Here is a 27,404-nt window from a genome sequence, read left to right as displayed (position 1 = left end):
AGCAATGCTAACAGCCGGGTCTCCTGGGAAGGTGGGAGCCAGCTCCAGCACCTACTGGCTGAGCTCTTACTGTGAGCCAGGCACAGTGTTCATGCCGGAGACAGTGATGGAAATGATGGAGCTCATAGTTCTGATCTTTGCTCTCTTCGCCTTTCCCATCCAAAAGTGCAGTCCTCCAAAATACTTGGTAAATAAGATGGAGTTCTAGGTAGGGAAGCATGAACCCAGGAACCTCTCAAGGTGTCTCTCAGCTCTTGCCTGAACCAGTAGAGGAAGTGTTATTGCTGGCTTCTTTGCAAGCCAGCAGTCATGTTTCCATAGAGCTGAGTGGGGTATGATTAAGGCCCGAAATGCTGTTCCTCTCATTGGTTTGGGGTTTGGTGTTGGTGGAGACGTTTCACTTCCTGGAGGCCCACTCAGCAACACTAGGAGGGGAAGGTGCTGGCTCATCCATTCATTATTGTGGGGACTGTGAGAACCGGAGTCATTTCCCAGTTGTTTGAGGTCACACCCCCAGCCATGTCCATGCTTCATTCTCTCGGAGCACTTCAAGGAGGCCAGGATTCCATTAGGATTAGCATCTGGTATTCTTAACAGGAAAGCAATTTATTCTCAAAGTGGGAAAGCTATTTTCAGAAGATTGTAGAAGGAACCAGGTTGGAAAATGTCTATGTAGAGTACTTGGAAATGTGTAAACTGGCAAAATGAGAGACCAGGGAGAAGTAGGTTGTCTCTACTTCACCATCTTGAGTCACTGAACTCAGATACTGTAAGTTGCTTTATGTCATTTCTCAGAAGCCAATCTCTTTTCTCAGGTTAAGTTTCCATGTAAGGTGATATTTAAGGGGGGAAAAAAGCATAATGCAAGCACTGTTGCTACTAGTGTTTAAAAAAGACCATTAAGAATATTAACTTCTAGGGTCACCTGGGTGGGTTAGTCGATTAAGCATCTGACTTGATTTTGGCTCAGGTCATGATCCCAGGGTCCTGGGATCCAGCCCCACATTCGGCTCCCTGCTCATCAAGGGTCTGCTTCTCCCTCACCCTCTGTGCGCACTCTCTGTCTCTCGAATAAATAAATAAAATCTTTAAAAAAATATTAACTCATACCTGCCCTGCTTAGTACTACAACCCATTGAAATGTAATATAAAAGCTGGGATCATGATGGCTTTTTTTGGTGTGTGTATAAACTTACAACAAAATTTACTTGGGATATTTGAGGTTTTATTTATTGTTCTTAGCACACCTGGAAAATTAAAATATGTATTTAATCTGAGTTCGAGCTAAATGCCCAAATTTTGGAATAAAGGACAAATTCTCAGAATTTCAGAATGGCTCCACAATATAAATAGAAAGGACAAATTAAGATTCAAGGATAGAAAGTAGAAAAACAACTTCAGTTTGTTTTTGGAGCAACATGGGTATGGGTGGGGTGCTTTCATTTCACTAACATATAGGTTCATGTGGTGCATTTTTAAGTTTTTCCATTCTAGACAGCTCTAATTGATTTCTCATGTGTCAAGGATTTAGCATTGTGAGTTAGTTTCTGTAATAACTTTTATATTTATTATAGAATAATTTTATCTTTCTCCAGTTTGGAGCTTTTGGATTCAAAATAGCAAATGAGGGGCGCCTGGGTGGCACAGCGGTTAGGCGGCTGCCTTCAGCTCAGGGCGTGATCCCGGCGTTATGGGATCGAGTCCCACATCGGGCTCCTCCGCTGTGAGCCTGCTTCTTCCTCTCCCACTCCCCCTGCTTGTGTTCCCTCTCTCGCTGGCTGTCTCTGTCTCTGTCAAATAAATAAATAAAATATTTAAAAAAAAAAAAAACAAAAAAACAAAATAGCAAATGAGCAATGAGAATTGGATCAATATTTTGCTCTACTTTTGAAAAATCTCATCCACTTTCTTTTTTTGAATTATTATACAATTACAATCTAAAAAAACATTTATTCAGTGCTTTCTGTATAGGTATTATTACTCTTTGTTTCTGATATGAAACTTTAAGGATAAAAAAGTATTCTAGAAGTTGGACTATACGACAAGATAAGGGGACAGGAAAACATGGAGTTATGGGGTCAGTGAATAGTGTAAATCCAACTGAGAAAAATTAAGTTAAAATACCAAAATGTGATTTTAAGAGGATATTGTTATAACCTGGAATGCTAGGGTAGGGTGCTTGTATTTTAAAATCATCAATGAATTCCTTTTGCCTGAAAAATGAAATGATGGTATGATATGATCAGAAGTATATTTTTTAGATATAGGTAGAAATATTTAAGGGGGAGATTCAGACAAGCAGAGGATAAAAACATGAGTTCGGTGTAGGATTGCCAGAAAAAATACAGGATGCCCAATTAAACTTAAATTTCAGATAAGCAACAAATATATTTAAAGTATAAGTGTGTCCCATGCAAGATTTGGGAAATATATGGGACATAGTAAAAAAGTATTTGTAGTTTATCTGAAATTCATATTTAATTGGGTGTCTTGTATCTTTATTTATTAAATCTGACAACCCTATTTAGGAGGCTACTATAATAGTCCAAGTAAGAGTTAACAAAGGCCAACCAGGGCAGTGCAAGTGGAAACTGATAGAAGAGTATGGATGTGAAAGAACTGGAAAGGGAAAATTGATAGGACTTGGCAACTGAGAAAGGAAAATGATGTGACTTGCAATAATAATGTGAGAAGATGAGCCAGAATCTAATAGACTAATTTTCTAAAAGAAAATTCAGGGTGCCTGGGTGGCTCAGTTGGTTAAATGTCTGACTTGATCTTAACTCAGGCCTTGATCTTAGGGTTGTGAGTTCAAGCCCCATGTTGGGCTCCATGCTGGGTGTGGAGCCAACTTAAAAAAAATTTTTTTTTTAAATTCATATATGTTTCAAAGAAAGAAAATCGGCTAACTTGACATAGAGTAGTGATTTTGTGAATTGATAGCCTTGATTAGTACAATGACACAAACATTAAAAGACATCATTGCAATTTTAAATTAAATTGAATTAAAAATTTAATAAAAGTTATAGTCTTTGAAGAATAATTAACATTTTCATAGATGCATCACACAGTTGAAATATTTTATTAATAGCATTGGGGATATAAGTCTGCTTTTTCATAACCCAGATAAATGAAAGCTCACGGATCTTATTCTCCCAAGGCATTTAAAGTTGTACCCTAAATCAAACAACAGCTGTGTGTTTCATTTCTGCCGAGGAAATAGTCTTTGAAATGAATCTGTTATCAAGCTGGGTAAAATAACTTGTGCCTCATATCAACCAGTGGGATTAAAGGGTGTTTTACAAAATCCTGAATTAAAATTATTTGATCATATCTTTTTTTTTTTAAGCACAGTTAACTAGGCCATTATATCTTTTAAGGCTTTGAATTCTAGATATACCTCTTACTGAAAGTATATAGGCATATATTCTATTTCAAGATGGTAGAATAAATTAGAAATTATAAAGATGTCCCTTGAGACCCTTTACACTCTTATAAAGCCCATTTAAATTTATTCAATAAATATTTATTAGGTTCCTTTTATGGTCTTAGTTTCTACCAATTAAAAAGAAGACAGGCCCTTTCCTCTTAATCTTAAAGAACAAATCAATTATGGAGTAATCAAGTTGGAATCGAAACTTCAGGAAAAAGCTATAGTTCTCTATTTTTTCTGCTACCTTCCCCCTGTCTGCCGTGGTGCTGCAGTAGCCACCCGTATCTGCCAGGGTCTAATCAGGGGACAGAAACCACACTATTTGAACAGAGAGAATTTAACATAAAGAGTTCACCAGGCCTAGTGATGTGAAGTAGATAGTTGAGAAGCAAAAAGAGAACTCTAATGTGTCAGGGAGGTAGCAACTGCAGCCACCACGCTGGGGCAGGGGGAACAAGAAGAGGTTAGGATTACTAAAGCCTAGGAACTCACAGAAGGACCCTCACTTGTCTGGGACCCTGACCTCTGAGCAGCGGTCTCCAGTTGGTCAGCACTGGTGTCTCTGGGGAGTGGGGATGGGAGAGATGAAGCTGGCTCTGCAAGGCTCGGAAAGAAGTTGCAAAATGATGCTAATGGAAGACACCGTGGCTGCAGGGTTGAAGGGAGTCTTGGGTGATGTTCACACAAACATGGAGCAGGCAGGAAAAAGCAAGTCCCTTCTCGCTTCAGCCTTGCAGTGTCCTTCAACACCTTTTATTGGCAGAGCCTAACATGGATCCAGTTGTTGAATGTAGAAATGTTTTCAAACTCCCAACCTCAGCGTCACACTGCGTAGTATAGAAAAGTCTATTTGCGCTGAGAGACCATAACTCAATGACTGAAACACTTCCTAAATGCTTCTCCTGAATCACCTCTTGCCTTTTCCAATGGGAGCTCTACCCTGCACCTCAGAGTGATCTTTCCAAAGCTCTTCAAAGCTTCTTATGATCTCACAATAAAGGCAAAGATCCCTACTATGACCCATAAACTCTGCATGAGTTGACTCCTAGACCTCTTTGTTGCCTTGTTGGCCTCCCTTCCAGTCCTAGAATGTGCCATGTTCTCTACTCCTCTTGGGCTTTTGGACATACTACTCCCCCTACCTGGAATATTCCTCCCCTGCTCTTTGCCTAGTTTTGTCCTATTCAATGTTGAGTTCTCAGCTCAGGAATAATTGCTTCTTTAGTAATAATGCTCTTTAGTAATAATTACCCTCTGTAGGAGAGCCTACTTTGCTCCCAAGACTAGATTTTGCCTCTCTTATAAACTCTTCTAGGGCCTCCCTGCTTTTTTCATGATTTGAAATTGGGTTGTTGTATTTGACTAATGTCTGTTTCCCTACTATATTGTGAGCAACACAAGTTAGGGATGATGTCTGTTTTGCTCATTACTATTTTCTCCGTGCCTATAATGTAGTGTGTAGTGGGTATTCAACAAATATTTATCACATGCCTGAGTGGCTGGACCAAATTATCCTCTGAAGATGAAGGATTTATTTTCATACTCTAGGACACTATTGTCATAAGTACTGTCATTTTATTATTAAAAAAAAAAACTGTTGATAAGGAGCGCTCTGAAAACATGTTGGTTTTTCAGGGTCTAGTTTCAAGGCAGTAAGTCCCAAACAATGGGAGATTTCTCTTCTGTAGCTCATCCCAAGATCCAGGTTCCTCGGGCTCTTTTTATTTCCTCGATTGTCTTATTTCTAAAGGAGGTCACGCCTCTTCATGGGGTTGGTTACAGACAATCACAACAGAACATAATAGGCCAGTATTGTTATAGACAACACTCGTACACAGGTATATGTATGTGGATAAGGGTGTGTTTGTGTGCAAGTACTTATTTTTCCTTTCTGAATTCCAGAATTAAAGGGCAGGCAGCTTGCTTGCTTGTTTACTTAATTAATTTAAACCTTTCTCAGAGTTTGGGTTGCTCAGGCTTTAGTAGCACGTAAGTTGGGTTATAATGATAGAGTTCTGATGGCACGCCACCAGGCCCAGGATACTTTATTTTACAATGAAATGAAATCAGGTCTACACATTCTTCATTTCCAAGGTCCCAGCCACAGCTTTTCTGCATGCCTCTCTTCATACAAAACACTGCTCCATGGGAACCAGAGTGAGTATGCAGACCCAGCATCATCCAAGTTCATTCTTAGAAAAGAAACGTTTCTTCAAAGGAAACATGGTCTGCTCACCCTACAGACAACCTTTTACATTCTCAGAAGAGCAGTTTGCTTTTCTGGTGTGACATCATCTCAGACGTGTGTATTTATGATTAGGGTCTTTGTTCTCTAAATGAAAGGCCTACTCAAACGATCTTATGGTCTGTACCAAAGATTTACTTGAATCTCCACTTCACAAGGCTGAAAAGTGCTTACGACCTTGAAATGGTGGTTCCAGTTTGTTTAGCCCTTCCCATCAATGCCTCAAAGATGTGAAGACTGAGTTACAGTCAGGGCTTAGGTTTAAAGTACCATGAGTAACATATCCCCCCACAGTCTCTGTAGGAAGAAAGTTTCTTACGAGCATGTTTATCCATTCAGTCAGTCATCCACTCATTCAACACACATTTACTGAGTGTTTACTGTGTATGAAGCATTGTTTTGGACACTGGAACTATTGAGTTGATAAGGAGAGACAGATCATAAATAAACAAGAAAATGTAAGGCAATGATAAGCACCATGATGAAAATAGAGAGTGACTTGTGGGCCTGCACTAAGATGGGTGCCATCAATACCATTGATGAGATGATATTTAAGTGGAAATCTGAATGATAAAAAGGAACCAATGTTACTAAGATATGGGGGAAGAACACCTCAGGCAGAGGGGACAGAATGTGATAAAGCCCTCATGTGGGAATGAATTTGGCTAGGCATGGCTGCAGTGTAGGAAATGAGGGGCCTGGGAAGAAGAACCCATCCCTGAGATTATGGCATAAAAGTTGATTTGCCTCTCCTACACTCTGTACCACTTTGCCTTTTCCCTGTGCTGGGGTTACTACATTTTCTGTTATGTCCAGCCATGATTTCTGCTTAGGTCCAGTGGGACTATCCAGTTGCTCTGCTACTACAGACCACCAGTTAAACTTCAAATATATTTTTAGAAAATGATAATTCAGTTCTAAGCTCAACCTTGAGATATTTTATAAAGGAGCTACTACATTACACACTTGGGACATTGGAAAATAAGATAAGTAAAACTAGCTATAGGACCACATATTCTACTCAATACCATCGCTCAACTTTAATAGAATGATCCCATTTATAAATTTATAAAAACCTAAAAACAATGAGATATAGCTTTGTCTATTAGAATGATTAAAATACAAAAATGCTAATAATACCAAGTGGTGGGGAAGAGGCAAAGTAGACAGAACTCTCATACATTGCTGGTGGGAAAGCCAAATGGTACAGCCCGTTTGACATTATCTTATGAAGGTAAACATATACTTTCCATATGATTCAGCAATCCCATTCTTGGGTATTTACTCTAGACAAATGACAACTTATGTTCACACAAAAACCTGTACTTAAATGTTCATAGCAGCTCTGTTTGTAATCATCCAAAATAGAAACAACCTAAGTATCGTTTAGGGGATGAATGGGCAAACTAGGATACACCCATCCAGAGGAATACTACTTAGCAATGAAAAGGAACAAATATTGATACACACAACCTGGATGAATCTAAAAAGCATTATGTTAAGTGAAAGAAGCCAGTCTTAGAAAGCTTACATAGTGTATGATGCCATTTATTTAGCATTCTTCAAAAGACAAAATTATACTGCTGGAGCAAGTAGCTGCTAGTGGTTAGGGCTAGGCAGAGGACATGACTACTAACAGATAGTATGAAGGAGTTTTGGGGGATGAGGGAATTGTTCTGTATTCTGATGGTAGTGATGGTGATATAAATCTATCCATGTGTAAAAATTCATAGAATTGTACACAAAATAGAAAAAGAGATTTTGTTGTGTGTTAATTTAGAAAATAAAATTAAAATAAAAACCTAAACAGCAATCATTAAGTATGTGGGTGTGTCTGAGGAAAAAAGTACAACTCTTTAAATTGATGGACAACAAAGGAAAATCTTAAAATCTTGGTCGTAATGATTTCTGCATACAGGAAGTTGTTAATCTTTCCAAGCTGAGAGGTCATCACATTGATGTGAATTCAGAAGGTACTATTTACTCTACAGCCAAGAAATTCTTATCTATTAATGAAATATAATCAGATTCACATAGCCAAACTTTGCGCAGTTCAACCGACTAGCACATGCTAAACAGTATTAAAGAAAGGTACTGCAAGGATTAAAAAACAAATAAGATTTATCTTGGTTCCCAAGTAGCTCATGATCCCATAGGGAGAATATGACAAGAAGACAAATAACAATAATACAAGGAAGTTTAGGATCTTAATTAAATAAGGATGCTAAGAGAAACACAAAGCACAAAGTATCCCTGGATGTTGAAAGGAAGCAGAGGTCATATCAGATTGGAGATCCGAAGTCCAACTGAACTCTTGATTTACTGATCTTATTTACACAGTCTAAGTTTGGGAGAAAAAAGTAAACAATAAGTTCATTTCAGAGATTTTATTAAAAAAACAGAGAAGAATTAGTCATACAGTATCTTCAAGTCATTATGGAATAAACCCTATCTCCAGGGAAGACTGTTTTTCGTGGAATAGCTAACGGGCCTTAAACACTTTGGGAAATGTTTTATAAGCCTCAGACAACTTTCAAAAGTAGTTTTCTGAATATTTGGATCCCAGTGTGTATCAGGAGATAGGGAGGAGGCTTGGGCTAATGCTGAAGACTGATCTTTGCAAGAGGATCACTGGCTCAAAGATGAGAGAGAATGGTCCTCAAGAGGAACGAAGCTCTCATGCCAACTTCAGCTCTGTTTTGGAACATGGGCTGCAGGTTGCTAGCTCTCTACTAGATTTTACAGCCCGTAAGAATAAATTCACGTATTTAGTAAGCCTTCAGCAAAGGTGTTCATTCAATGACCTCCCATCCCACCCTTGAACCAAAAGACCTAGATTGGGATAAGCTTCAGAGGTCATCTCAGAATCTACATTGACCTCCGTTTAATTCAGACATTGTTTTGCACTCTGATGAATGGTCATCCTGCCTTTGCCTGAACATACCCAGTGCCATTGTCTGCTGTTTGAGGCAGCACATCTCACTGTTGGGTAGCTCTAGTTATTAATACAAAGAACAGTTTTCTAAATTGAACTGTTCTGCCCTATCTTTCACCCTGTGGGCCTCATCATACCCCTGGGGCCATTATAGATGTCTACTCCTTCCTATATGACCTCATTTTTTGAGCCTTACTTCTATAAAGCCAGGGCAGAAATACCTTTAAGGATTTTGTGAGGATTAATGAAGTAATATACATTAATCATGTAGCATGGTAGCCGATACAGTAGACGTTCAATACACTTTAATCTCATTTCCCTCTCTTGACATAATAGCCTTTCAAATAGTTATTATTAGGTGCCCATGTTTTTTCTCTATAAGAAAATCTTTCTTTTTTATTCATTCATTCATTCATTCATTCATTCATTCATTCACCTATTGATTTTACAAATATTTGTTGAACATCTACTTTATGAAAGCCCCTATGGCAGGCACCGAGGGTACAGTGGGGAGCAGAACAGACAGTACTCCTCCTTATCCTAATCTCATGGGAGTATCAAGACAAGCAAATAGGTGATAATAGTTGAGTGCTGGAAGTGCTATGCCAGGTGTGCCATGGAGAAGAAGGAAGGAGAAAATTTTTTAAGTTGGAAGTGTGTTAATTTCTTGAGGCTATTTTAACAAATTACCATAAACTTTACGGCTTAACATAACAGAAATGGATTTTCTCATAGTTCTGGAGGCTAGAAATCCAGCCGGACTGCTGTTTTTCCAGGGATCGTAAAGGAGAATCAGTTCCTCATTTCTTCAGCTTCTGGCAGCTGCCTGGCATTCCTAGGTTTATGGCTTCATCACTCCAGCCCCTTCCTTCATCTTCATATGGCTGTGTATGTTGCGTGTCTTTGTTATCTCCCTTTACCTCTCTTATAAGGACATTTGTGAAGGCTCACATGGACAATCCAACGTAACCTTCATATCATCATAAAATCCTTAATTACATCTGTAAAGACCCTTTTTCCAAAAAAGGAAATTTGAGGGTTTAGGACATGTTATCTTTGGGTGGCCATTATTCAACCTACTATGGAGGGGTAAGAATGAAGTTTCCTATAAGAAGCAATGTCTACACTGAGACATAAAAGATAAGTAGAAGTCCTTCAGATGGAGAGATGGCGAGAGTGGTCCAAAATGTTGCAAGCAGAGGGAACAGTGTGTTTCTGGGTAAAGGCCCAGAAATGAGAGGGGGTGGTGACTCTGAGAATATGAATGGAGTGTGGGTATAACTGAAGCACACAGTAGGTGTGTGTGCATATGTGGAGGAAAGGCTGGAGAGAGGAGGGGCAGTAGGAGAGTCTGGAGACGTAGAGACACCTGGTAGATCATGAGGGGCCTTGATAGCCACGCTCAAGTTTTTGGATTTTAGGTCAAATGTAATGGAGGTCCTAGAAGTGTTTTAAGAAGTCATCTCACACGATGACATTTGTGCCAGCCCCTGGAGAAAAGGTGAGAAGCATGAGCAGAAGCAATCATTCCTGGTCCTTCTATCATGATTCCAGATCCACCACAATCCTTGTTCAGGAGTCAGACCTCATTTACCACTGTCGTTGTAGTTCCTATCTATCCCAAAAGAGGTAAATTAAGACAGGGCCACAGAATGCTAAGACAGTTTACTGTTATTTGGCTTCCAAAAAGCCATGGGATTCCAATCTTGACTGTAGAAGAGAGTCTTACTCAGATTCCGTGACACTTCTCCATCTCTCTTCTTATGCCAGCCCCTTCCCAGCACCATACCAAAGGTAGGGGTGAGAAGCAGCGATGGAGGAAAGGCAACTCAATGAGACAAACAAAATAGGAACTTCCTATTATGTTTTCTGACTTTTTTGGACTTTTTGTGGGCTATTCAGAGGTATGGTATAACTGAACACACACTCAAACACACTCGAAGGCATCTGTAAAATTGGAGTGAGGTTAAAATTTTATCAGAGGACCTTGGCAGGAGTATTTTTGTCATTGGTTTGTCTCAAATGCTTGGTTGCTTTCAAAACCAGCAGAGGTGTTAAGCTTGGGTGTGTCTGATGGATTATATATATTGGCCCATCCTATGGCTAAGAATCCATAAGCACCAAATTCTTTACTTTGGATTTCTGGGACCTTCAAGTAGACCTTTATATATTCTTCCCAAAATGGAGCAGGGCTTCCAGAGGGTTGAGGGTTCCAAATATTGAGAAAGAGTGGAAATATGCTTGTAATAGTCTGTAGTTTGGCAAAATGGTGGTTCTCATACTGGGGTCTTTCCACCCTGCTGCAGACACATCACCTGGGATCTCTTTTTTTTTTAATGTATAGGTTCCCATGACTCATTTCAGTCAAGTGAATTCAGATTTCTAGGGGCAGGGCTCAGGAGTCTGAATTTTTAACAAGTTCTTCAGGAAAGTATAATGCTCATGAAAGTTTGAGAACACTTCTATGAGAGCTCAAGGAAAAGGAGAGACAAAGGAATGAGCAATAATCCTGATGAGTAAGACAGGAAGAGGAATCCCTTAACTGGCTCAGTCAGTTAAGCATCCAACTCTTGGTTTCAGTTCAGGTCATGATCTCAGGGTCCTGGAATGTAGCCCTGCATAGGGCTCTGCGCTCAGTGGGGAGTCTGCCTGAGGATGTCTCTCCCTCTCCCCCTGTCCCTCCACCTGCTCATGCTCCACGTGCACTCTCTCTCTAAAATAAATAAATAAATCTTAAAAATAAAAAAAGAAGGGATGGAAGGCCTCCTATCAGTGGGCTCAAACAGAAAAGGAATCCATTATGTAAATTATGGTATAAACAAACATCTTAAAATACAGCAAAAAATTCTGTAGATGAATATATTTTGACATGAAAATATACTGTCAAATGCAAAATAGTGTGCGTGGAATAACTCCATTTAATATGTATATATGCATGGAAAAATCTCTCAAATCCATTCATCTTAAGAATATTCATTGAGGTAACAGTGGTGAACAATATTAATAGAGTCCTTTGTCTACAGTCTAGTATGTATACATCTATCATGATGTTAGCATATATTTATGGATATAGGAATTTCTATTATATTTATGAATTTTCTAGTTTATATGTAGTTCACATGCATTGTTTTTCTAATAAAAATAGTAAAAATGAATATAAATACTCTTCATATTTTTATATATATATAAAACATATATATATTTTATAAATCATGTTCCTTACTGATACGTAAGTTTTTTTAAAGATTTTATTTATTTATTTGAAAGAGACAGCCAGTGAGAGAGGGAACACAGGGGGAGTGGGAGAGGAAGAAGCAGGCTTCTAGCAGAGGAGCCTGATGTGGGGCTCGATCCCATAACGCCGGGATCACGCCCTGAGCCGAAGGCAGACGCTTAACCGCTGTGCCACCCAGGCGCCCCTGATACGTAAGTTTTTAACAGAGTACTTTCCTGCCAACTCCTTTCATACTGTTTTTTTTTTTTTAAATCATGGTCTACTCTTTCTTTTCTGTATCTAAGTCATCAGTCATATTCCATTAACTTTATGTGATGAAAAATCAAATTCATTTCATTTATTACCCATATACTATGTATGTGCATATAAATATCTGCATAAGTATTATTCATGACATCTTTCCTATAGTCTACTCTCTACTATGGTGTGGTTGTTTTTTTCTAGCTCAGACTACCTGATACACAAATGAGTAATAATTCTAGGTAAAGAAGGCAGGAGTTAGGGGCAATACATCTTAGTGTATTTTGAAAGGCTGCACAGAAACTAAAGGCAGTCAAGTGACTTTAACAGGGAAGCACCTTCAACTCAACTTACCGGCTGGGAGGGGCCATAGAGCAAAGGGGAGAAACAGGACTTGTGTCAGGCAGCCTTTCTTCCTTCCCCTTCCCTCCTGGCCAGACTTGGTTTAAAGTCTCTTTTTTGTTTTATAGACATAATTTCAATAACCCTGAATTTTAAAAGTTATAGGAAGACTGAATAGGTGCAATTTCTTTTAAATTCATCTTTATTGGAGCCTGAGACCTGAGGAAGCCTATTGAACAAGTATTCAGTTACCCTAGATGATAGAAATCAAGAAATGAGAAACATATTTTCTTTCCTTTTTCCTTCTTTCTGGCTTAGCAAAACCACTGAAATTCTAGGTTACCATGTTGTAATATGTTCTCAACATATTTTCAGCTCACAAATAAATGCCTTTGCTTGCTTTCCTTCCAGCAGACCCAGTTTAGTTCCTCATGCATTTCTAATGTTAAGTAATGGCCCACAGTCAAGCATAGAATAAGTCTTATGTTTCTTCTGGACCCATGTAAGGACTTAAAACTGTGGGAGAACGTACGTGGAAAGGTGGAGGGTGTTTCTTCTTGGAGCCTCCCTCCCACATTCCATGCTCACTATTCTGGGAGTAAGAGAGAACATTGCTGAGATGTGTGTGTGTGGCCAGGGTTGTGTGTAGGTGTCTGTGTTCGTGGGCGTTACAACCTCACTTCAGGTTTGCTTTCACCCGTGAAAAGGTTGTGATGCAGGGGTCTTAAGAATAGCATTCTATTATTGTTTAATTCATTTATCAGCCCAAAACCATTGAAAGTCTCTTTCCATGGACATCTGGAACTCATTTAAGATCTTCTCCATATGCATATTGGAGGCTCAACAAGTGCTGTCAACTCTAGCGCACTTTGGAAGCTGCAAATTCAGAAGAGCAGCTGTGATCCCTAACGACATTCCTTCCAACTTCCTAGTCGAAGTAGGGCTGTGTTCAGATCAAAACGGAAAGTTCTGATTTGGCATCCATACGGTTTTTTTTCAATTTGATATTCCACATCTAGATTTTTAAGAAGTCTAGGTGCGTAACTGTTGGAATACTTGTGATTTTTGGTACCTGCCTGGAAACTCCAAAACATGTGAACTCAGACTGTTTGCACTTGTAGAAATGTTTTATTGTTGCCTTTGAACAGCCACCGTAATGGAAGGCAGTATGGTAGGGTGGATGGACACCTGAGTGTGCTGATTGACTAAAGAAAAGAAATGCAAAGAGGGCAGAAAAGGAAATAAAAAATAAAGAATATAAAGCTGTGCTACTTTTTACCCCCTTTCCTCTCAGAGATAATCTTGAATTATTTTATTTATTTATTACATGCACACTCACTGTTCAAAATGTTGATGACATTAAGACAAAAGTGATATGGTCCCTGCCTTTAAGGAATAGAATATGGAGAGAAGACCTGAAAATTAACAAAGCCAATGGAGCACTGTAGATGCTGATAGAAGTATCTGTAGGTTACAGCAGTGGCAGAAGGAGTGATCAATCTATTGGGGGTGGAGATGAGGGAGGAGGGAAAAAGTGTTCACGGGAAAAGTAAGCACTTGTCCTGCAGGAAAATACTGGCAGACTGAGGACTGTTAGGAAGTAGCATTTGCCAAGTGTGAGAGTCAGAGAACTTCTGCTGTAGCTCCCAAAGAAGCCTGTAATCCCTGCAGTAGAAGAGATGTAGCTGGAGGTAGACTGACGATCTAATCATTAGAGTCAAAGAGCTCCAGAGACATTTGAATGTTCAGCCAAGGCAGGTCTATTATACAAAGGTCAGGGATCTGGTGGGAAAATGTACAATACTGAGATATAAGATAAAGACACCTGGATGATGCCCTGAGGATGTTGACTACAATCTTCCCATACTCTCTGGGCTTGCAGAGGTGGCCCACCTTCCATAGTAAGGGCTAGTAGATCTATGGTGTTGGAATATGCTGTAGAAACCTCACCTCCGTAACAGGGACCACCTTCAGGACTGTCCCCACCTCCTCTCCTTCTGGTCAAGTCATTAACTAAGGTTAAGCCCCAGTATACTATGGCTTAGGTTATGCTGGGCCTGGTAAGTAAAGAGACTCTATATCCAAAGAATTGCAATGATTAGTCACCATGTATTTGCAAGAGCTAGGGGAATGCTGGGCATGGGACTTTCTTGAGGCATGGGACTTAATACCCTAGTGAAGTTGTTAGGGGATGGGACAAAGTCATTGTTGGGGTGGCTCTTGGAAGACTGGATAATGCAATGGTCAACATTCATGAAGTTGCCCTGGCATATGGAAAGGAAGGAATAAAGAAACTGAAGAGGTGGTCATGCTAGAATGGATATATTCTATGACACCAGAAGACCCATCAGAGGATGATGTTCGATCACAGAGACCAGAGGCCAAATTATTTCCCAAGGCCATAAGAAATATGCTGGGAGAGGGGTACCAACATCAGTGATTGCCTCCTCTGTATACCAGAGATTATGGTAAGAGAGGGAATCACAGTGCTGGGCTTGTTAACATCCTTAGGGGTGAGGAAGCTCTGGAAAACCATATAACTGCAAGAAAAACAAAGACAAGAGTGGAGGATCAGAAGGCTGAGGAAAATTACCCCCATAAAAAGTTGCAATCTTTTGCTCAATTCCTCAACTTGATCCAATTTTCAGGTCTGGAACCCACGGGCTGAAGAGGTGGCTAGGTGCTTAGGAAGATGGACCCTTTAACATTGTGGCAAGAATATATTGTGACAATTCCTTCAGTTCTTCCCCCAAGAGACTATGACAACTTACTTGAATACGGAAAGGGGATAACCAGACATACTGAGGATTAATGGACACAGAGTCTGAGATGACATCAATACTTGAAGCCCCAAAGTATCATCATGGCACCCTTTGTTAGAGTGAGAGCCTATGGGGACCAGGGGATAAATAGAATCCTGGAGGATTGCAAAATTAGAGTTGATATATTTGGAAATTGGAGTAACCCCCACATTGGCTTTATGGTCTATGGAATAAGAGTTGTCTTTGGAAGGCCAAGTAGAAACTTTTGAAATTCACCAAACCCCCACCTTCCCTCCAAGATAATGGACCTCCAAAACAGCACATCTTGGGGTGAAGGGATGGTAGAGATTAGTGCCATCACTAAAGATCTAAAGAATGCAGTGGTGGTGGTTCCTACCATGCCTCCATTTAATTCACCTGTTTAGTGCCTTCAGAAACTGGATAGATTCCAATAGTTCTATAGACTACCTTAGCGATAGCAGCCCCAAGTACAGCTGCTGTACCAGATGGGGAGTCATTCCTGGAGTAGACTGTGAGGGCTGAGGCTCATGGTATGTAGCCATTGTCTTGATGAATACATTCTTTTTCATTCTAATTAGAAAAGAGGATCAGAAATGGTTTGCATTCTTCTGCAATGGAAAACAGTATTCATTTACAATTTTGCCTCAGTTCTGTTTCTCCCCTATGTTTTTCTTATTCTCTGATACAATACAGTCTGAAGAGGCCTTGATCACCCAGACATTCCACAGAACATCACACTGATCTCCTTCATAGATGACATCATGATACCATGACAGGTTGAACATGAGGTGACTAGTATGCAGGGTTTTGGTAAACTATGTATGTCCTAGTAGATGTGAAGATTCAGGGTCAGACACCTCAGTGAAGATTTTAGGGGTCCAGTGCTGAGGGGCATGCCGGAATAGCCTCTTCAAAGTGAAAGACAAATTATTATATCTTGCATTTTCTATCACAACCACACACAAAAGAAAATTTTTTTAAAAAAGAAAGAAACTGTATTTGGTAGGCCTCTTTGAGTTCTAGAAGCAACATACCCCACATCAAGGCATCAAGGATATTGCTCTCACCCCTGTATCAGGTGACATGGAAGGCTGCTAGCTTCGAGTACAGTTCAGAGCAGAAAAGCATACTGTGGCATGTCCAGAATGTGGTGCAATCAGCCCTGCCACTGGGGTCATATGACTCAGGAGACCGTATGGTGTAGAAGGTATTAATAGTGGAAAAAAGATGCAGTATGGAGTTTATTGCAAGCTCCAACAGAAGAATCCTAATGCAGGCCTCTGGGATTCTGGAATAAGGCCATGGCATTTGCAACCTTACCCTTTAAGAAATCCCTCTGAGAAATAGCTCTTGGTTTGTTATTGGACCTCAATAGATGTAGAACACTTGACCATAGGACTCTAAGTGACTGTGCATCTGAAATTGCCAATAATGAGCTTAGAGACACCAGATTATAAAGTCACATGGCCCCAAATCAGTCTATCATAAAATGGAAATGGTATATCTGGGATTGAGCCTAAGAAGAGCTAGAGGACATGAGTAGGCTGCATGAGCAGACGGCCCAGATCCCATGTCATCCACCACAGTTGTGCCAGTGCCCCTTTCCTAGCTTGTACCTATTGCCAAATGGGTGTTCCAATATGACCAGCTGAACGAGGAAGAAAAAGCCAAAGTTTTGTTTATGGGTGGCTCCGCCTGGTACTTCACTGCAAGCTGAATGTTGACAGTAGCTGTATTATAGCTTCATCAGGTATGGCTTTGAAAGATAGTGAGGAGGAAGAATCTTCCCAGTAGGCAGATCTGGGAGCCAGGCTCCCAGTCATTACTCTATGTGGAAAGTGAAATGGTCTAAAATGTGGCTATAGATCCTGGGAAATGGTCAATGACCTGGACATCTGATAAAGGACTTGGAATGAAAGGATTGGAGGATTGGAGATAAGAAAGTCTGGGGTAGAGTCTTGACAATAAAAATTTGGAAGTGGGCACAAAGATTTTGTTTCATACGTTAATGCCCACAAGAGAGCATTCACCATGAAAGAAGCACTGAACAATTAAGTGGATAAAATTATTTGGCCAGTTGACATTAACCAGGCTTCATCATTGGTTACCCCAGCACTGGTACAATGGACAAATGAATAGAGTGGACGTGATGGAGGTGACATATTGGTCCAGTAGTATGGACTTCTTACCAGTGCAGATCTAGCTAATGCTATCTATGAATGTCCAAATTGTTAGCAACACTGAGCCCCTCATTCCTTTTGGAGACCAACTGGCTACTTGGGGGCAGGGTGACTACACTGAGACCTTTCCATCCTGGAATGGCTAGTGGTTCATCCTCACAGGGGTAGGTACCTATTCTTAGGATAGACTTGCTTTATCTGCCTGTAAAGCATTATAACAACACTGCTCTCCAGGGACTTCTAGAAGTCCTGATCCACATGCATCATCTGACCAGGAGATCCCCTTCACATAGAAGGTGGTATTGGAATGGGCTCATGTCCATTGCTTGTATCACATAGTGTACCCAGAGGCCATTGGCCTCATAGAGTGCAGCAATGTCTTTTGAAAGCAGCAGCAGAAGTGTCAGCTTGGAAAAAATACTCTGAGTGGATGGAATGCCATCCTTTAGGATGCAATGTATTTATTAAATCAGAGACTCCTATATGGTGCTGTGTACTCAGCAGAAAGGGAACGTGAATTAAGGAATGAGGGGTGGAAGAAGTGAGCCCATTTACCATCACTCCCAGTGACCCATTGGGAAATTTTGTGCTTTCTGTCTCTGCTACTCAAGGGGAGCGATTTTGCTAGAAGACACAGCAAGGCTCCCAAAGAGCTACAGATTACAGCTGCCATGAGATGGCTTGGAATTGTGTTTCCCCCGACCAGCTGGCAGAAAGAAGACTCACCACACTAGTGAAGGAAATTGACAATGATCAGAAGAGGAGGTAGGGCTACTTCTACACAATGGGACAGGGAGGAACACAGGCGGAACACAGATGATCTACTTGGATGTGTCCTGCTACTCCTGACCCATTGTAACTATGAAAAAACATGTGCTGTCACTCAGAACTGTGAAGGATATGATCATCAGGGGCTCAGATCATCAGGAGTGAAGGTTTGGGTCACATCAAGTGGTAAGTCACCAAGACCTGCTGAAGTGATAGCGGAGGATGTAGGGAGGGAATTTAAAATGGAGACTGGGGGAGGGAGCGGAGGAAGACTAGTTATGGTCTTGAGATCAATTGCAGTGATGAGGGCTGTTGTTCATCCATTAACCTTGCTCTTTTGAATTTTCTTTCAGGAAGAAAGACCCCCAGGAAATGTGGGAGAGAAGCTGCCTGAACCTAAGTGAAGTGGAGCCACATGGCACAAGAGGTGGACTATGAGAAGAAGCCTCACACCCCCCCTCCTGTAAGGAGGATAATGGACAAAGGACTCAAGCTGCTGTACTCTGACATCCGTTGTCCTATTTCTGCTGAGGTCTTGCTTTGCATGAGTTGCTCCTAGCCAATAACTGTGAGTGGTAAGAATTCTAAAGCAAGCCTGTTCCAGATGGTCTACCTCGGCTCAAGGACCCTTGACAATCTTGCCAAACCTTTCCTAGACTGAGTAGGGGTCTAGCATGCTTCCACGCAACCTTCCCTCCCACTCTCCTTCCCTTAGGGGTCAGATTCCCATAATGATCTGATGGTTTTCCCAGCTTTCCCTATCTCCCTCCCCATTTTCTTTCGCAGATATTTCTCCTAATAAGACCCTTGAATGTTTAATCCCCTTTTGGTCCAAAATGTCAATTGTTCTGAAGTTGAGAAACCCTGGTTTACAGAGATAATAACAGTGGGAGTTGAGTATCAATATTGGCCCAATTACTCTGTGATTGCCTGGAGGTAGAGCTCTTGGGGATTGGTCCAGATGGCAGATACTGCACCAAGGAAAATGATGTTTCTGAGAAGCACTTGGACTAAGAGTAACAGAATTCTGCTTCCAAGGGGTTTGGTCAGAACTGACTTGCTCTGAGAATATATGGTCTTAACAACTCTTTCTACTCTGGCTTCCTTCCTCCCTTCCTTCCTTTCTTCTTTCATTCCTTCATTCCTTCACTCTGTCTTCCTCCTGCCCCCTCCTCTCTTCTCCCTCCTCTTTTCTGGCCCCAGTGACTTTTTGTCTCTTGCCTCAGTATTGTGTAGTTAGTAAATGGCAATGATTACTCAGTAGTTCCATCATGAAAACATAATTCTCATGCAAGCTGTCTACGAGGACTTTTAGTTTGAAATTTCTCATGGTTTGGTTTCGGATAAAAGGTGAATGTTCTTGGAAAGTTTGAACTTAATCAGAAAAGTTATTTTAGAATTATGGTCTTAGGGTAATTGCTGGTCTTTTAGATCTGGAAATATTTTCTTACCAGTTATTGTCCACTCACTGCTAGGAGATTTGCGTTAATAAATTTATCACTTAATAATTTTTTCCTCCTCTTCAGTTCTTACACATTTGCACATAGTTTCACTTCTGCTGTCAGCACTGTACCCCCAAATTAAAGCTGATTTTAATCCAACCTCAGGTTTTAACTGGGTCAGGTTTGCTAAGAATCAAGCCCACTTTTATCAGCTCTTTTCATAAAATTGGTCTGGGTTTCAAGAACATAATGAAACCAGAATGTGGGGGAGTTTAGAATATAGTCTGGTCTCAATTTGTCTGCTCTTTGAAAACCACGGTCTGGTTTCAACCCAACTAACCTTAGATAGTTTAATTTAAAAAATAGTGACTAGAAAGATCCCACCAACCCTTGGAATACAATAGCACCCTTCTAAGGACAATGAACCCAAAGGAAAAGGAAGTATGACATTTTTTCTTGTTAGATTTGCCAATGAAGTAAACTGATAGATATTTTAAAATAAATGTATCAGAATTTATGAGTGCTAGCTTTTTCAGGACATGATCTTGGCATCCAGTCAGCCCTATTTATTTCTCGTGTCTCTATCTTGATCAGTTTTCTTCATCTGGGTTCCCAAATGTCTTGCCTCACCTGCAGGCCCTGTTTTACCTCAGTCCTCACTGAAGTTATAAGGGTTTTAAAATTCTCAGTCCTTCACGGAATGAAGCTTAGCATTATTAACTATCCAAGACTTAGATCCAATGAAGTTCTGACCTTTGGACTCTCACTTTGGAAGTGGCCAGTAGGCTCCCACCCTACTCAGGTAAGATTTCGCATTCCTCCAAGTCCCTTTGCCCACATCTCGGATGACTAAGTTTCTGCTTTTAGCCTTTTGAGTCTTGCTCTTCCCCTGAGGCCAGAAGCCCTGACCTGATCTCCATCTTTTTATCTTGGGGCTGGCGCTCATCGGTCTGTGGGCAAACCTTCTGAATAAATAAGTATCAGGCTACTATCTGCCTGGATTCCTACTTTTTGTGCTCTACTCACTGTGTACAATCTCTTTTCCTCGGCTCAGAGTTGTTACTTAAATTGTGCCTTGTGAAGGTTTGGCCTAACTCACCATCTGATTCCCCAGGGGCCTGAAGCTCAGCTGTCGTTCTGCACTAGTGACGGATAAGGAGAGAGTCGGTCTTCTCCACTTCCATTTGCTTTGTGTGGCCATGGAGTAGGATCACACTGCTTGCTCGAATCCAAGATGTTCATCCCTTGTTCTCCGGCTGCCACCATTACTGAAAACGTTCTTGGTATTCGAAGCCCTATAGCACGATCCCACCAACACCTTCAGAGGAAGCAGTTATTTACTGTTTGATTATGAATCTGCTATCCCCCACAACAACGATTTCCTCACTATCTGAGGAGCATTTATGATCATATCTTGGTTTTGATCACCAACTAATAAGACACTGCATTTTTTTCTTCCCCATCAAAATGAGAATAATTCCAAAAGAGGCATCCCAGGGATTTTCTGAATAATGACAGTATCACTGGAAAAATCTAGTCTTCCAAGATGGCATATTCAAAGGGCTGCAGTCATCTGAATTTGAAGTTTTATGGATGCTCACATCCACATGAAGATAAAGCAATTGAACCTTTCATCACTCAAAGTCTTTGTTTTGCTTTGATTTTTAGATACAATGAGTTGTGGGGAGCCAGTCAGCCTTACATTTCCTTGGGATTCTCCTCATGACACCTGGAGACATCTCCTTTAATGTAGGGTCCCATGTGGGAAAGAAAGGCTGAATGTCTTCTTTCTCATGCTTCCTTCTGCCAGAGAAGAGGCTGGTGTGTTTGGGAGCCTTCGACCACACTCCCATAGCACAGAGAGGAAAGTACCTTGAAGTAGGAATATTATTCTGACATAAAGGGATTGGCTAGATAATTTAAAAAATTGCTTAGGATTAGTTCTTTAATTTTCTGCCTTTGTACTCTCAAGAACATGTCTGATTTGTATTACTGAATATGGGAATTTCTAGGAATCTCTGATACCTAATTCTGACAGGTTTTCCCCATAACACCTTGAAGTCCATCTTAAACTGAGAGTAATCTGTTTGAATGAGCTACTTGGTGTGTCTTTTGTGATTTGTCAGTTAGAAACCAAGGACACGTACCTAGAGAATGCAAAGCCTGCAGCTGACATGAATGAAGCCTGGCTTACCTCTCTGCCTGTGAGGATCAGTTTTTCCTTTTTACAATCAATCAGAGGCCAAGAGATAGACCTTAAAGTTCTGATTCCCATATTCAAGATCTCAGTGACTTAGGGCCTGGATAGCTCAGACTACATTAAATAAACTTACCTTCCTCTTCTAAAATTTATCATAATCCTTTATTCGCATGTTCAATTAACCACACATAGAACATTGCTTATCTTTGGGGAAAGGAATGTGTTTCTTGATGTGTACAATATTTTTCACAGTACTCTAGGAAAATTAACACAAGAAGTGCTTCAGATTATTGTGATGCCAATGGGGTAACAAAAGTAGAGAAGCTGATGGTATAGTATGTTGTGCTGATGAAATTGCTTCTTTGGTCGATATTTCAGTAACTAGAGTTCTTAAGTAAAGTCATCTTGGATTTCAAACCTCTGCATGAAAGAGAAGAAGCTAAATTCATATCTTATTGTCTTTAAACTTTTTCCAAAAACAGGAATGCTCAAGTTCTGATGAACTGATACATGGTGTTCTATTAACAATAAAAAACTTTAATTTTTATTGTTTGTAACATCTATTTTTCTAATCACAAATAATAGATACGCATTCAAAAAGATGGAAAATAGTGGTAGATGAAATAAGAAAATAAAAATTCTAAAATAATCACTGTTCGTATGCTGCTGTATATAATTCTGCATGTATTTTCACTTTATTTTTACAAAATGAATCATATTCTAAATATAATTTTCTAACCTGCTTTTTCCATTTACATATCACGAAGGGGAAAATATACAGATGAGAAAATTAAACTCTAGTGAGATTAAATGATTATATGATGAAAATGATTTCCATTCAGGTAGCATTAGAGCCAAATCTATAATTCAAAACTCTGAAATCCCATGTCACCATTTTATGCATTTTACTCCTTATTTGCTTATAACCAAATCTGAAACAATAAATCCGAATTAGAGTGTGTGAGGAAATCTTATCTTCCCCTGATGTGTTTTAGCTTGGCTGAACGTTTGCTGGGAAACACAGAGGTAAAGATCAATTGGCTCAGAATTTATTGAAAATATCTTATAGAAAATGATTTGTATATTTTATAGATTTGTTTTCAACTTTAAAGCTTCAAGTTGAAGTCTGTGTGCAGGAACAACAGGCACTGAATCTTGGTGACATCCCAAACTGCCATAAATCTATAAAAAATTATCGTCTAACCTAGTGTCAGAGAAATTTGGTTAAATCTTTTCCTGACTTTAAAGTTGGTGACTTAAAAAAAAAAACATTTATGCTGTAGTAATTTGAGTTAAAGACTTTTAAAAGAGGTTCTATGAGTCTTATCAATCACAATCATTTTATTTGCTAAATTTAGTACTAGAGTGACGCTATCTGTACATTCTTTGTATAAAAACATCTAGCAGAGCATCTTTTTTGGGGTTTGGTGATTTCAAGAGGTTTTGGAATTTTATGAGAGTTCCACCCACAATCAAAACCAATGTTCTCTTATGGCTGATTAATTCTGTCAGATGGGTCAGAATGGATATTTCTTTGAATATATGCAAATTATCCTTCATTTAAAGTTTCTGTTTTGTCTTTCTCTGCTCCATTTGCTTCTCATTTCTCTTCTTCTTTCTTCTCATTTTCCTCTTTACTTCCATTCTCTTAAACTAAAAATCATGAGGCTTTTCTCTCCAGTTTTTCTTTGCTATGGGAGATATTGAAGTCAAAGAATATATTCAGATTTACAAAGGACATTCACTTTCACAGACATTTTCTGATGCTAATTAAAAGAAGGCCCGGCTATCTAGACAGAGCCCAGAGAATTTGAAAGTAATTCATTTTCTCAAATAAAAACAGTGGTTCCAAATGATAAGAAGAAAAATTGCTTTTGCTCAGCAATACTTATCACCATAAACTTGGCTACTGAATTTGTCCTATAAATCAGGATAATAAATTCCAGTAGCAAAGATTTAATTGTTAAAAATTAACTTCCTTTAGCTTTCTTGTATCATGAATTAAAAATTTCTAACCACCTCGTATGTTCTTTAGTACACATTTGTCTATCTTATCCAAAGGGTGAAATGCAGGGGATATAGTTGACTGACGCTTCTTGACCCACTTATATTTTGAAAGGACAGGAAACAAATGTTTTTTGTATATTCCACTTGTCGGTATTTTTTAACCAAATAACACAAATGACCAGAACTGCAAAGTTTGCATGTAGGGTAAGAAACTTATGTGATCAGAATGAATTTAAATAATGTTGAGAAATAACAAAGATATAAGCAATGCATTCCTTGGGGTTTTAAAGCCCATGTCATTTCTGTAACATGATTCTCTTAGATGAGTATGGAAGCTAAGCTCAATGTACGTGCCAGGCAAAAAGACCCTGGGTTTTCGTTTCAGTGCATTACTCTTACTGCCTTCAGCAGGCCCTGATGTGCCCATGTAAGTGCAATTTAGTTTCCTGCTCATGGATGAAGCTCTGGGACAGAGATTTTCCTCTTAGAGCATAACCCATGACACAGGGCCTGCTAGGAAAGCTGCTAAATGCAACCAGCTGCTCCTAAATTATATACTCCTAAAACACACTTGAATAATACGGTTCACTGAGCCAAAATTTCCTACATGGCCTCTCTCCATCTCATTTAGTTATTCCACAACTGAGTAACCTGTTAGAAAATTGTGCCCAGGGAAAGGCAAAGCCAAATGATCCATATCTCAGATTCTGGCTGGTTATGATTCAGTGTGATGCGTGGTCAGAATTGTAGATGATGAGGAAAAACAAGAATGTTTCTCCCTTGCCTTAGCCAGTTAATGATGCATTTACAAGTTCATTCTTTTTGTACTTGGAAAGAAGCCAACTTGGCTACAGATTTTGTCCAGATTACATTCAGAGAAGAGCAAAAAGTATGGTCAATACATATTGTAAGACCAATGAGATGCTTTCCAAGATGGTGAATGCCAATTGAATCCATCAACATGACCATAATTGTGTGTGTGTGTGTGTGTGTGTGCATGGTAAAGTACATACAAAGTAAAATTTACCATTTTAAACATTTGAAAGTATGTAACTCAGTGATATTTAGTATTCACTATGTTGTGCAACCGTCACCACAATATAATTTAAGAACATTTTCATCACCTGGACGCATCAAGTAACCACTCTCCATACCCACCCCTCCCTACAATACCTGGTAATCAACAGTCTGCTTTCTGTCTCTAAGGACTTGCCTATTCTAGATATTCCAAATATATGGAATCATACAATATATGACCTTTTACATTTGGTTTCTTTCACACAACACAATGTTTTTAAGATTCATCCGTACTGAAGCACGCGTCAGTACTTCATTCCCTTTTATGGCCGTGTAATATTCCATTGTGTGGATTTAGCACATTCTGCACATTCTGTTTATCCATTCAACAGTTGATGGACACTTGAGTTTTTTTCCCACCCTTTTTTTTTTTTTAAGATTTTATTTATTTATTCAACAGAGAGAGAGAGCACAAGCAGGGGGAGCGGCAGAGGGAGAGGAAGAAGCAGGCTCCTTGCTGAGTGGGGAGCACGATGTGGAGCTCGATCCCAGGATGCTGGGATTATGACCTGGGCTGAAGGTGGCTGCTTAATGAACTGAGCCACCCAGACGCCCCATTTCCATCTTTTGGCTATTGTGATTGGTGCTGCTATGAGACCATAGGTTTTAATTTTTACTCAAAATCTGATTTGCTGATTTGTGTTTGCAGGTACCTAAAACCTACCAGAAAATTTGGTGGGGCTGTTTCAACTTGCAAACTTGAAGGAAATTAGAGCCAGAAGCCCTGTTAGTCTAAGAGGTCTTGGGAAGATGGTGAATTTTGGCGAAGGTATAGTGAGAAGAGAAATTGAGTTAAGGACTTTGGGGCCTCATTTTGGTTCTGCCATCAACAGGCTGTCCACGTAATTTTGAGTAGATCACTTCACCTCCCCTGGGCCTTTGTTTCGTCATCTATAATATGGGAGAGCAAAACTCACTAACATCTAGGATTTAACACCTACAACAGGCTGTGAGAACACACTGTGTTCCTTCTTATCTAACACACAATTCTGTACCATCACAGCTGCTACTGCTCACACTGCAAAGGAGTAAAGATGCTCCTTTTCTATGCTTAAGGTGTGAATATAACAGTTTCCTACGAACTGGAGGTGTGGAGGAGGTCATGGCCTGAAATCATTCAAATGCTGCAGTAGCAGTAGGGCTAGATATAACATAGCTCAAAATATGAAAACAGTGATTGTCTCAGTAACCAAGAAACTGAAATAAGTGCTTGAGGCTGAGGTTAATCCAGCCACAGATATCATGGGAGAAATGGATCCCGTCAAATGTTTGACACTTCCAATGTTACTCTTTAGAGAGCTTGTAACTCTTTGGGACTGGGTAGGTTATTCAGCATTAAAGAAAATTTTTAGTAACACTCTAAGCTTTCCTACTCTTTGCAGTAAGACAAGAAAACATTAGTGACTTGCGACATTTCTGCTTTTGTAAAATGGAAGGATACTAGGCTATGTCAACTTGTTCCAAATGGAAATGAGTTACACTCTGAGTGTACCATTCAGGTGGGGTGAGCTGGGGTGCATAATAGGTCAAATATCAGAATATTTACTTTTCCCTTTCTATTTCTTCTTGATGATAAAGAAATAAGATCTAGATGCACAGGAATAAAATCTAAATGTGTGATCCTGGGCAAGTCAATTAACTTCTCAGCATCAGTTTTCTGGTCTGTAAAATAAAGAGGTCTTCTATTTTGAAAACATTTATTCTTGGCTTTTGGTAAAGTTGCTAACACGAATTATTCATGGCTAGCTATGTTGCAACAGGGGTGAAGGATTAAGAATAAAACACAATCCAACTTTCATTTTATTTTTAGGTGTAAGAACCTAAGGAGATTGAGGGATAATGGCTAAAACCAGAAATATAATAAGAGACCATTATACATAAATGGAGATAAGATATTCAGAAGGATTTAATTACATAAAGTAAGGTGCTTGGACAAGTAGAACACAGATCCCCCTACAAATTGCTTTGACCACAGTTGACTTCGTCATTTATTCATATTCAAAAATATTTGTTTTCATCTCTACATAAGTAAAGCTCTGACAGGTGAGGATTAACCTTCAAATGAAGCAGCTTCGACATTTCATTTTGTCATTCAGATCAGCAAATAAAACTTAACTTCCCTGACAACCCTTTCTACTTTCCTCCCAGCAAGGGGACAATGTAGACTGAAAGGCCAGCAGAATCAATTCTATTTCCCCGCTAAGGGGCTGTCAGAAGGTCCACAGCTCAGAAGCATCCAGTTTTACCTGACTTTATGATGTGGGTGACAGTTCCTTAGGGACTAAAAATTAATCTACCACGTTTATTTAAGTGAGTTCTTGCCCAGCCCATATTTTCACCCTTTAATGGTAATGAAGCTAAAATTTCTTTCCAGTCACTTTGCATATCATTTCCTCTCTCTTAGCTCTCTTTCGAAGTGAGATGATTGACAGGTTCTTCTTTAGCAATCACTTGGGCAGATGATTTTCTTTTTCCTTTGAAGTCGATTTTGAAAGGAGTTGTACTGTGATGAGCTAA

At 39.7% G+C, this 27,404-nt stretch overlaps 1 long non-coding RNA gene across 1 annotated transcript in view; it reads right to left on the bottom strand.

Annotated features, from left to right (window-relative positions):
- Nucleotides 1-22,613: 22,613 nt before the first annotated feature.
- Nucleotides 22,614-27,404, bottom strand: part of LOC103659774 — a 58,099-nt gene continuing 53,308 nt past the window's right edge. Inside the window, exon 4 of the long non-coding RNA XR_005837685.1 lies at nt 22,614-23,494. This is a non-coding gene — a long non-coding RNA (uncharacterized LOC103659774). The remainder of the gene's footprint in view (nt 23,495-27,404) is intronic.

Source organism: Ursus maritimus, unplaced genomic scaffold (assembly GCF_017311325.1).
Source record: "Ursus maritimus isolate PB19 unplaced genomic scaffold, ASM1731132v1 scaffold_1, whole genome shotgun sequence".
In the NCBI taxonomy this organism is placed as follows: domain Eukaryota; kingdom Metazoa; phylum Chordata; class Mammalia; order Carnivora; family Ursidae; genus Ursus; species Ursus maritimus.
This window is presented reverse-complemented; position numbering and strand designations above follow the sequence as displayed.